Genomic DNA, 12,269 nt, shown 5'->3' on the forward strand with positions numbered 1-12,269 from the left:
CCCCTCTTTTCTCAACCAGGCCTGCCCAACCCTTTCCCGGGTTTCAGTTCTGGTTCCTCCGCCCACTCCTTCCCCGCCCCGCGCCTCTAGAAGGAAACTGGTAAAACACGGAGAACTGGGTCTCACTTCAGGAGCCGTTCTGGGCATGCGTCAATCCCTGCCCCTGCGCAAGCGCAATAACTTCCGCTGTAATTGGTACAACCCATTTTCACTTTGCGGGAGCGTTTGCTCCCGCCAGCTAAGGCTGCCCTAATTGACCACTTTCCCAGTTGGCCCCCGCCTTCTAGTTACGGTGGGGTGTGTGTGTGTAGAGGAGCTAGGGAGGGGGAAGTTTCGCGACATCGCCTTTGGCTGTCTCCGGCGGCGCCATCTTTGTGTCTGGCGAGCGACGGCGCCCGACGGAGTCCTGAAGCCGTCGGTTCGCTTGCCAAGCTCCAGCCGAGACCGGATCCAGGAAATACGAGGCGGGCCTCGGTGGGAGGGACGCATTGAGGGAGGAGGGAGAAAAGGAAAGGGGGCGGCGGCGGCGGCGGCAGCAGCAGCAGCAGCGGCGGCGGTGGCGGCGGCGGCTGCGGCTCCTCCTCCTCTCACCGGATCCGGTCCCCGTGCGGCGCGCACCCGAGGGGGGTCGGGCGGGGAAGCGGCGCCGGCCCGGACCCCCCCGCGGGAGCAAGCGGCGGGAGAGAAGGTGAGGCAGCGGCATCGGCAGACCGGGAGCAGCGGCTGCCGGGTGAGTGTCTCTGAGGAGGGCCCGGCACCTGCCCGATTCTGGGCGTCGGGGGTGGCGCCGGGGTCGTCTCGGTGACCCAGCGCCAGGGCGGTGGGCGTGCGCGCTACTGCGGGGGTCCTGGGGGCTCGGCTCGGCCTGGGGTTGCGGCGGACACTAGGAACTGCGGGACTGCTGGAGGTCTGCGCAGGGCCTGGCGCGCCCGCCCCAGACGCCCCGGGAGGCCGAGTAGAGAGGGAGTGGCCGGGGGCCTCGGTTGGCCCTCTCCCCTAGAACGGGGGTGAGGGGATGATGTCCTTCCTCGCCGCACCCTGGACATTGCGGAGAGTGAACCTCGGTGGAGGGCTTCAAGCCCCCAGCAAGGCGTTTGGGGATGAGGGCTAATCAGCATCAAGGTTCGGTCTGTTAATGGTGTTGAGATATGCGGGGGAAGGTTAGTAGTAATAGTAATTGTTCTATAAGGGGTTTGTAAATTGGTGGCGGGTGTGGAGTAAGGCGAAAACATTGTCTCCGTTCTTTAACAAAGATCACACAAGCAGTCCTCTGAGGTCCAGTGACAGATTAGAGTTATTCCCAGTTGGAGTTGTGTAGTTTAGTACTGTGTGCCAGCTCATTAAAGTGCATAAAAACAGGATTTGGGGGGATGGGAGAGGGGTACAAGGTGGGTTATATATAAAGTAGGGTGCATATAAAGTCAAAGTAAGGACAAAAGCATTTTTGTCCTTAGTGAAACGTAATTTATTTAAATTGCTTAAGGACACTTGTCACCTTTGGTCCAGACAGGGCATGTCAATTCCATGTGTTCTTCAGTGACATTTGTCAATTTGACAATAATTTCGGCATCTGATGTGTTTATTTTTGGTTTGTAAAAGAAAAAATGTGGGAAAGAAGAACAATTTGACAAACGTAGCTTCTTTTGCTCACTTTTTCATTTTGGAAGAGTGAAGGGATTTTTTTCCTTTTCCTTGTAAATGTTTTCCAGTCGTATATCAGAACATTTGTAAGAAGGAAGAAATATTTCGATCAAAAGAAAAGGTTTTCGAGGTGAGAGTTTGGTTTTTTACCGTGTTTTAAAGGGCATCATCCCTCATAGTAAATTTTGTGATGGTGTCAAGAGTGCGAGCAAATGCACATACATACTTTAAAGCCTTGTGTCCTATGAAGTTTTTCAACCTACCCTACCCCCCTCTTCGTTCGCTTGTGACTGGTTTAATCAAAGGAAAGACTTTAGTGAAGATAAATATTAAATATATGACTTTCATCTTTAAATTGAACAGAACCTATGTTCTTTCACTCTGAATTTTATTCCATGTGTGGATTTGACACAATCTTCTCAATTATATAGATTTTTCATTAGCAAATTCTGTACAGTTTGTGTTGGAGCGAAGGGAGCTAGCATTGTGTATGTTCAGTCACTGGTTTTGGTGGGTTATGTATGTTTGCATTTAACCCTCATAGTCCTTTAATTTAATCCCCATAATCCTTGTGCGGGTAATTTTATTCCTGCTGTACAGATAACCACACTAACCTCCTGTATTCGTAAGTAATTTTCCTGAGGAGTTTATATAGCTGGTAAATTGCAGAGCTAGAACCCAAACTCATGTGTGTCTGATTTTAGAATATGTGCTTTTTCTACTATATTCTGCATAAGTGTGTGTACTGATAAAAATTTCAGAAAATGAAAATCTTTGTTACAAAGAAACCTTTCAGTTCTTTTGGTAATCTTGAAAGATTTCAGTGTTCTTGGTTGAAGATAATCTTAAGGTTTTTCTTTTCTTTCTCATGTGTTCATTTTCTAGCTAGAGGTAACATTTTAACAGAAGTCTGCTGATTAGTAAGGATTCTTAGCAGCCTGTAGTGACCTATGTGAAATTCAGATGTTTTCAGTAACTTTGCCTCCAGTTTCAGCATGCCCAGGGTAATTCAGAGATTAGATATTTTGTTTATTTTGGTCCTGAATAGTTTTCAAATTATATTACTAAAATAAAATAGCAGCTATTTCTAAGGGTCTGAATTTGCTTTATCATAGCTTGGAGGTATACACACATACCCACCCACCTACTCACCCACCCCCCACTTTCTCCAACAAGTGGAGTACTTGATAACAGATGCTGTTTTTCTTCTCTTTAATTTAGTACAGAGGTTTATGGATCCACTTTATCGTTTGCAGAAAATACGGCAGCTATTCCGGGATCCAGCATAATCTGTGGGGCTTGGAGTAAAAGATCTTCCAGGTTCCCAGGCAGTGTGGGATATGTCAGTGAAAACAGCAGGAAAATCTTGCCAGCGCATGGCTGATAGACACTGTTGTCCCTTAATGGTCTCTGCTCTTGTGTCTTTGATGTGTTGCTGAGCTTGCCTCCTGGCCATTATCTCTGCTGAGGAGAGAGTTGCACTGGAAGAGTAGTAGCTTAAATAATAGGGGAAAAAATGGATGCTAAGTGTCTGGCACTCATCCTCTAGCTTGATGTTTGGTTAGGTTTACCTGTTGAATTAATTATCCCTGGCTGTGAGTTGTGGAAACGTTATTAGGGAATTTGGGATTTACTGTGCCATCTTTTAAGCTGTAAATTGTTTGCGGGGGCCCTTGGTTAAGTAGCTATGTCTTATGGAAACCTGGGCCTTAGGGGCTGGAGGTAAAAGATGTCCTGTACTCCTCAGATGCATTTGTGTGTGTTTGAGTTTGGAACTTTGCTTGAAATACTAACTTGGAGGCCTGACAGGCAGTGTTTGGTCTCAGTGAGCAAGTTTTTCATTATAATTATACTTCCAAGAAAGAGTTAAATATCGTTCTTTGTGAAGGTAATAACTCATGATATTTGGGCTATTGGGGTGAAAAAAATTGACAGATGATAATGTAACTGAGTGCTCACTCTGTAAATAAAAAAAGCCTTTCTGAAATGATTTATATTGCCACTGTATAAAGAAAAGGCAGCGGGAAATTATCTCACATGTATTTAGATGTATGTTTTCATATCTTCCACGTAATAAACCTCAATATATTGCCGTGGCCACAAATACTCATTTGTTTAAAAGTGAAATGGACCTGAGGAAATACTGGTAACTGTCAAGATGAGTTAATCCTAAATTAACTAACTTAAGAACAGTTATTATAGTTTAAATTGTTGGCAGTTCTATTGACTTATTTGTCTGGCCCTCCACCGTCCCACTTCCTGCTTCAAATTTCCTTAGGTTCCTTCCTCCCTTTCTCCCATGGGTTGTTCCTGCTCGTACCTGGAGCCCTTACTTCCCTTAGTTCGAACTGACACCGAAGTCTTTAGCAGAGTGGATGCTGACTGGGAGGGGAAACAATACTCCTCTTAAGTCCGTTCCCATTCTCCCGTTCTCCGAGACCCTGTGCTCTAGGAGATCAAGAAGGATCTGGACAAGATCGCTTCACCCACTTCTCTCTTTATTGAAAAGGAGAATGAGAGTAGCCAGAGTGAGAGAGGCTGTGTTAAGATCCTTGCCACGGTTTCTTTTTCTTTTCCTCCCCTCTCCTAAGCATTCAGGAGGAAAGTTTGTAAAAATCTTTCTGCTCCAGTAGCAGGCCCTGCTCCCTTCTCCTTTCCTGGAGCCCACCCTGACCCCTACACCTTTCCGCAGCTCCTTTCAGCTGCCATCCCGCCTTTCATCCTTCTCTCCCAAATAGGTCTTGCCTGCCTTATCCCAGGGTCTCCTCCCACTGCTGCTCTGCCTTTTTGTCCTAACTCTGAAGCCTCATGCAGTACCAAATGCCGTCTTTCCTGCGGTTTCTCCTGCTCGGCCTCAGTCGTGGAATCCTAGGCCTGTGGTCCTAGGGGAGGGAACAGTTCTACTCCAGGGCTCAGTGGGGCAGGGGTACTTGGATTTATTCTAGGTTGATTGCTAGATGAGTTTTCCCATAGAAACATTGCCCATGCAGGTTTGGAATTTGTTATACTTCTGTAACCTTATGGGTGTTTTAGCTTTTGTGGACTCCTTTGGAAGCCTGCCACATAGACCTTTGTTTGCTGGGAAGGCAAGTTCTGAGCTTCAAATAGATGATTTAAAAAAAAATCAGCCTGTGCTCCAGAAGTTGTTGGGAGTTGCATGCTTTTTGTTAATTACTCAGTGAGATGGTATGGAGCACACCTTTTAGCTGTCCAAAATTAGATATGTTATGTGGATCAGGTGGCTCTTTTGGGAGATAAACTGATAGCCTTTTTAGATTGTCAGGGAAGAATTTCTGAATTTAGGCACATGTTTTGAAATGTTGTTCTTCCGTCTGTCTCAGGTTAATATTTGTCCTTAAAGCACTTGTTACAGTGTTGTGGAAAGAACAGAGTTTTATTTTGTCATAAAAAGAATATCTTGTTCCCACTATTTCTTGTTACTGTTTTGAAACTTTTCAAGGGTATTTGAACTCTAGCAGTTACTTTATCCTAGTTTACTTTAATGGTAAACAGCGACAATGTGTTTATGTTGAAGATTTTGAAAAAGTTTTATTAGTCTGTTGTTGAAGCTACATGCCTTTACTACTGTTAGTAGTGTTCAAACATGTTAAGTGAGGGATTTCAAGCAAAATACATTTTAAATTTATTCTCTGTAAATGTGCTCAGTCTTTACTTGGTGGAAAGATAGATTCTTAATAAAAGGCAAGATGGGTCTCTCTCTCTTTTTTTTGTCTCCAAATCACTCTTGTTTCAAAAGTAGAGTAAGCACCCTTTATTTATTTTAAGAGTTTGCCAAATTATTTAATGATACACAGAGTGCAATGGTTAAAAATATTTCTCAGGGTAAAAATGCTTAAATGTTCAAATCTTACTTTTGACACTAGCTCTGTGATCTTGGGCAAGTTGCTTAATCACTGACCTGTTTCCTCATTTTTGAAATTGGGGTAGTGTAATACTTAACTCACAGGATTTTTGTTAGGATTAAGTGAGCCAGAAGATGTATAGTATATTTTTAGAACATAACTAGTGATGGTAAATGCTCAAAAAGAGTTAGTTTTTAAAATTTTATTATGTTGTCATCATTATTGTTACTTATGCTATTACTACATTCTCAGATGACACCCCTTCTGTTCTGGGTATGTGTGTGTGTGTGTGTGTGTGTGTGTGTGTGTGTGAGAGAGAGAGAGAGAGAGAGAGACTGTGAGAGAAAGATAACATTGTTTATTTCGTAGTAATTTTTCATGTAAAGCTTATGGGGGGCCAGGGAGAGCAGTGTATTAACTGTTGGATACATCCAAAATGGGTTGTAGTGCAGGAAATACATAAAATATTAAGATAATTTTTTTCAGTAACACCATTCCTATTATAAGAAACTGTGCCACTTTGATATATGAGCAAAACTGGATTATGTGAGTAATTGCGGTGTCTTTTATTTAAATTTGTTTAGTTATCTTGGCGTCTATAAGGCCGAATTCTGTGTAGAGGGAGCCTCAATTTTTAAGTGGTCCATTTGTAAGACTTTCTTTTTTTTTTTGAAGATTTTATTTATTTATTTGAGAGAGAGAATGAGAGAGAGAGAGCAGAAGAAGGGGGAGGGTCAGAGGGAGAAGCAGACTCCCCAGTGAGCAGGGAGCCCGATGAGGGACTCGATCCTGGGGTTTCAGGATCACGACCTGAGCCGAAGTCAGTTTTCAATCAACTGAGCCACCCAGGGACCCTGTAAGACTTTCCTTTTGAAATTCACCACCATTTTCCCATAGAAATAATGTCACATATGACCTTCAGATTCCCAAGCCAGTCCCACGTAACTGAATTTGAAGACTGATAGTGCTATATAAACTAACATGTATGTATAACAGTGTCTCAACAAGAATATGCACTGAGTGCCTCAGGTACTGCAAGATTATGAACACAATCTTGACGATGGAATGGGGAGGCACATTCCTTCACAATCCTAGTAAGGACTCCCAGGTCTTGGGCAGAGAGCTTGTTCTCTAAGTGGATGCTGAGGACAGGATGAGTAGTGAGACCTGGTCTCTAGAAAGCAGACGTTTTTTCCTGGTGTGGATCCTCAAAAGGCTGTTTAGTATGGTGGTTGTCCTCAGATCTCCGTTCCATCACTTACAGAACTTATCTGTAAAATGCAGATATTAGTACTGTACTGCCTACCTTATAGGTTCTTGGGAGGGTTGAATGTGTTAATATATGTAAAGCACTTAAAACAGCAGCAAGCCCGTAGTTGAGTGCGTAAGTAACATTATACACATATTTATTATTAAGTGTTACCATTAGGACAGCTAGAATACCCCCCTCTCCCTGGGGCTCATTCGATTAAGCCCTACAGCCCGGCAACAGGCTCCATGCTCCGCAGGCTCCATGCTCCACTGGAAGTCTGGTTGCCCCTCTCCCTCTGCTTCTCATGACTGTTCGCGCGCGTGCGCGCTCTCTCTCTCTCTCTCCCTCCCCCCCCCTCCTCCTCCCCCCTCAAATAAATAAAATCTTTAAAAAATGAGAGTCCTCTGATAGAAAGAATGCTGTGGGGATGCAATGGAGAGTAAAGCATTTTTATATTGTAAAAATGTTTCACAGGATTAAATGGGTTGTTTTATGTACTGTATACTTTTGATGGAGTTAGCTTCAGAATGACAAGTCATTTTTCCTTTTAAAAATGTTAAAGTTGGGGCACCTGGGTGGCTCAGTCTGTTAAGAGTCTGCCTTCAGTTCAAGTCATGATCACAGGGTCCTGGGATCGAGTCCCACGTGGGGCTCCTGAGCTGCCTCTGCCCCTCCTCCCCACTCATGCTTTCTCTCCCTCCTATAAATAAAACCTTAAAAGAGAAATAAAAATGTTAAAGTAACATAGAAAGCATACTTTCTTCATATTAGATGTAGAAGCTAACTGGAATGATTGGAGAAATTAATTTTTTTGAACCTACTGATTTAATAAGAAATTAATATTATGTTAGTACTATGATTTTATTGTCATTAATTGAGTTTTTTTTTTTTTTTTTTTTTTTTTTTACTATGGACTGATTTCAGGTTGTGGTCATGATTTTTTTTTGGTCTTTTTCGGGGTTACCATATGCTATAGGTGCCATTGTCATTGTAAATTACCACACATGCTTTAAGTTTGTTGTCAGAGTCATCATTTAGTGTAAACAGAACGTGATCTGTTAGGTTGCTCATCATGAACTATACTTTTAGAAAGTCTTTATCTTTTCTGCTCCAGAAATAGCTTTTGGCTATTAGTCATGGTTGGCAAAGAAATTAATTTTGACTTGGTAACACTTGGATGAAAATGTTTCAATTGAATATAGCATGTACTGAGAGTCACTGCCAGTAGACAGATTCTCTTGCTGGGTGGGAATCCTCTAGAACTTAAAGAAAATTGGAAAAGTGATGAATTTGACTAAATAATTTTGTTTCTATTTATGGAGAGTTGCTTATGACCTTGGACAAATCAGCCAATTCAGAAGACCTTGGATTCCTTATAAAATTAGGATATTTGACTAGATATGTTAATCTATTAGTTCACTTCGTAGATTTGAAAGACCTTGTTACTTAATAAAAACATAAGATCAAGTGGCTTGTGTTAGAGTTTTATGAATCAATACTAGTCATTAGATCTAATATAAATCAGTTTACCTTTTTGGGTTTGAATAGTTTCAGACCAATTTTACTGTAAGTTTGAGAGTTTCTAGTTGGTTTGGCACCTCTATGAATTTTTTCTTTTCTTTTCTTTTTTTTTTTTGGTAGTTAGCATGTCGTCTAATACCTGCTTTTTAAGTTTTAGTTAGTTACTTGATTTCTGTGATTTGACCTGAACCAATCAAACTTTTTTTGCTCTCCTATTCCCTAACAAATTTTGAACAATAAGTACTCCTTCATACTTAAAAAAGAATTTATTAAAATTTTATTAAATATGCAGAAAGCATACATCAGTAGTAAACAGCTCAGTGAATTTTCACAACTGAACACACTTTTGTGCCAGCACCCAGATCAAGAAAGTGAACATTACCAGCCACTTAGAAACCCCTTTTTGTGCCTTTCTGATCATTTACTACCGTACCCATCCCCCCATTTCCCTTTTTTTAAAAAAATAACTGGAAGTTTGTACCTCTTCATCTCCTTCACCATTTTCCTGACATTTAACATCACATGGTTTTTCTACTTTTGTGTTTATGTAAATGTGATCCTCCTGTAGTCTTGGGTGACATTCTGAATGAGATTTATTTATATATTGTGTATAATTGTAGGCTGTTTCTTCTCATTAGGGTATATTCCTTTGTGTGGCTATATCACTATTATTCTGTTATTGATGGATATGTAGGTAGGTCTCAGTTTTTGGAGAATGTGTTTCTAACCTTGGAGTAGGCAAAGATTTCTTAAACAAGACTTTTCAATAAGTATTTCTTGAGGAGTTCCCACTGGAGAAAGAAGAGAGAACTGGACATCTGAAACATTTTTTTAAATGTTAATAAATAGTAAAATCATACTTTAAATCTCAGGGAAAGTGTCAGTATTTACAACTAAATTTTCCAGGTGGCTGAAGTTTGTGTTTTTTAACTATTTTGGGCTGAATTCTTTCAAGAATGTGTCTTGTACTTCGTTGACTGTTTTGACTTGCTGATTTGTAGAAGTTCTTTATTATGTGCTAGAAATGAGCCCTTGCTGGTTTCATGAGCATGTTTTTTCATTTTTGGTGTGTCTTTTGATAAATCAAAATTTTTTAAAGTCTAATTTAGAAATAGTTTCCTTTGTATTTAAATTAGATACCAGGTTCAGTTTAAAAATATCTTTCCCTATCTCAAGGTCTTGAAGATATTCTCATTCATCTTCCAGAAGCTATATTACTTTGGCTTTGTACCTGAAATTGATTATTGTGCATTGTGTGAGAAAGGGGACAATATCGTTGTTTTCTTTATTTAAAGTTTTTATTTATTTATTTGACAGAGAGAGATCACAAGTAGGCAGAGAGAGAGGGGAAGCAGGCTCCCCACTGAGCAGAGAGCCCAATGCGGGGCTCGATCCCAGGACCCTAAGATCATGACCTGAGCCCAAGGCAGAGGCTTAACCCACTGAGCCACCTCGGTGCCCCAATATCATTGTTTTCTACATGGCTACTTAATTGTCCCAGCACAGTGTTTTTCCTACTTTTGTTGGAAATCAAATATCCCTATGTTTGTGGTTCTGTTTCACAGCTGTCTATTCTGTACCATTGCTCACTGTACTGATACCACACTGTGTTCTTCACTAAAACTTTATTCTAAGTCTTGATGATCATTAGAACAAGTTCTTCCACCTGCTTGTCTTTTCCGAGCATCTTGGGTATTTTTGGCCCTTTGCACATATATAATGTGTTTTAATATCTTGTCACTTTCCACACATCACATGTATGCACACAAAAAAATCTGTTGTATTTGGAAATTGGATTTCTGTGAAATCTGTAGAACAATTTAGAATTGACATCTTTATCTTTTTATTTTCTAATTCATGATCATGATCGGCTCTGTTTATTTAGGCCCTCTTTAATTTCTCTCAGTAATGTTTGTAATTTTCTTCAGAGAGATCTTCAAGATTTTTATTCTTATGCAAGTTGGTGCAGCCACTTTGGAGAACAGTGTGGAGATTCCTTAAGAAATTAAAAATAGAGCTTCCCTATGACTCTGCAGTTGCACTACTGGGTATTTACCCCAAAGATACCGATGTAGTGAAAAGAAGGGCCATCTGTACCCCAATGTTCATCGCAGCAATGGCCACGGGCGCCAAACTGTGGAAAGAACCAAGATGCCCTTCAACAGACGAATGGATAAGGAAGATGTGGTCCATATACATTATGGAGTATTATGCCTCCATCAGAAAGGATGAATACCCAACTTTTGTAGCAACATGGACAGGACTGGAAGAGATTATGCTGAGTGAAACAAGTCAAGCAGAGAGAGTCAATTATCATATGGTTTCACTTATTTGTGGAGCATAACAAATAACACGGAGGACATAGGGAGATGGAGAGGAGAAGGGAGTTGAGGGAAATTGGAAGGGGAGATGAACCGTGAGAGACTATGGACTCTGAAAAACAATATGAGGGTTTTGAAGGGGTGGGGGGGTGAGAGGTTGGGGGAGCCAGGTGGTGGGTATTATGGAGGGCTTGTATTGCATGGAGCACTGAGTGTGGTGCATAAACAATGAATTCTGTTATGCTGAAAAGAAATTTTAAAAAAAGATTTTTATTCCTAGATATTTGATATTTTTTGATATTGTAGTTTTTAAAGAGATCATTTTGTTGCTTATCAAAATACGGTTGACTTTTATATCAACCTTATATGTAACAATTGTGCTAAATGCTTATTACTTTAGTAATTTATCTTCAGGTGTTTTGTTTCTTCCTTTCAAATTGCTCTACTTTTGTTTCTTAGTGCTGACTAGTACTAAGATTATATTATTGAATAGAAGTGGAAATACAGGGTACCATTGTCTTGTTCCTTTTTGCAAATGGGAAACTTTCAATATTTCTTCATTAAATATGTATTTGCTTTAATTTTTTCCCAATTACCTTCAAATAAAGGAACTTTATTCTCTTCTTAGTTTGCTAAGGGCTTATTCATGAGTGATACTGGATTTTTATCAAATATTTATTGTTAAAAAGGAATTATGAATTTGCTCCTTAAATCAGATTATATCTATTGATTTCCTAATGATAAATCAACTTTCCATGGAATAAACCCAGTTAGTTACAGTTAGCATCACATTTTCCTGAGGAATTTTGGGTCTTTGTTCTTTTTTTTTTTTTTAAGATTTTATTTATTTATTTGACAGAGAGAAATCACAGGTAGGCAGAGAGGCAGGCAGAGAGAGAGGAGGAAGCAGGCTCCCTGCTGAGCAGAAAGCCCGATGTGGGGCTCGAACCCAGGACCTGGGATCATGACCTGAGCCGAAGGCAGCGGCTTAACCCACTGAGCCACCCAGGCGCCCCTGGGTCTTTGTGAAGTTGGCATCTAATTTTGTTTCCTTGTACTGCCCTTGTCAGGTTTTGGTGGTCTTGTAAAATGAGTTAAGGAATATACCTGCTCTTTCTATTCTCTGGAAGAGAGTGTGTTAAGATTGGTTTTACTTCTTTTTTAAAGGTATGACAGAATTGAGCCCTGAAGCCATTTAGACCTAGAGTTTTCTTTGCAGGAAAGCTTTTATTTTTTTATTTTTAAAAAATATTTTATTTATTTATTTGACAGAGATCACAAGTAGGCAGAGAGGCAGGTGGGGGTGGGGAAGCAGGCTCCCTGCTGAGCAGAGAGCCCAATGTGGGGCTCAATCCCAGGACCCTGAGACCATGACCTGAGCTGAAGGCAGCGGCTTAACCCACTGAGCCACCCAGTTGTCCCAGGCAAGAAAGGTTTTAATTACAGATTCAAGTTTTAAAGTAAGAATAGTAGTATACTTCAGGTTTGTTTCTTTTTTTTAATTGAAGTACAAACATTGTAACATATAACATTGTATCAGCCTTACAACACAGTGATTCCATATTTGTATGTATTGCAAGATGATGACCACAATAGGTCTAGCTAACATCTTTCACCATACATAGTTACTACCCCAGTTTTTTTTCTTTTGATGAAGACTTTTAAGATTTA

General features: G+C 40.7%; 1 protein-coding gene across 4 annotated transcripts in view; it reads left to right on the plus strand.

Annotated features, from left to right (window-relative positions):
* Positions 1 to 217: 217 nt before the first annotated feature.
* Positions 218 to 12,269, plus strand: part of TAB3 (TGF-beta activated kinase 1 (MAP3K7) binding protein 3) — a 91,907-nt gene continuing 79,855 nt past the window's right edge. For 2 of the 4 annotated variants that reach the window (XM_047715522.1, XM_047715525.1), the window contains exon 1: positions 219 to 730. The gene's annotated coding sequence lies outside the window, so the exon portion shown is untranslated. Of the gene's footprint in view, positions 731 to 12,269 lie in introns of all 4 variants that reach the window. The other 2 variants (XM_047715527.1, XM_047715521.1) reach the window with 2 other exon arrangements.

This window comes from Lutra lutra, chromosome X, assembly GCF_902655055.1.
Source record: "Lutra lutra chromosome X, mLutLut1.2, whole genome shotgun sequence".
Classification (NCBI taxonomy): Eukaryota; Metazoa; Chordata; class Mammalia; order Carnivora; family Mustelidae; genus Lutra; species Lutra lutra.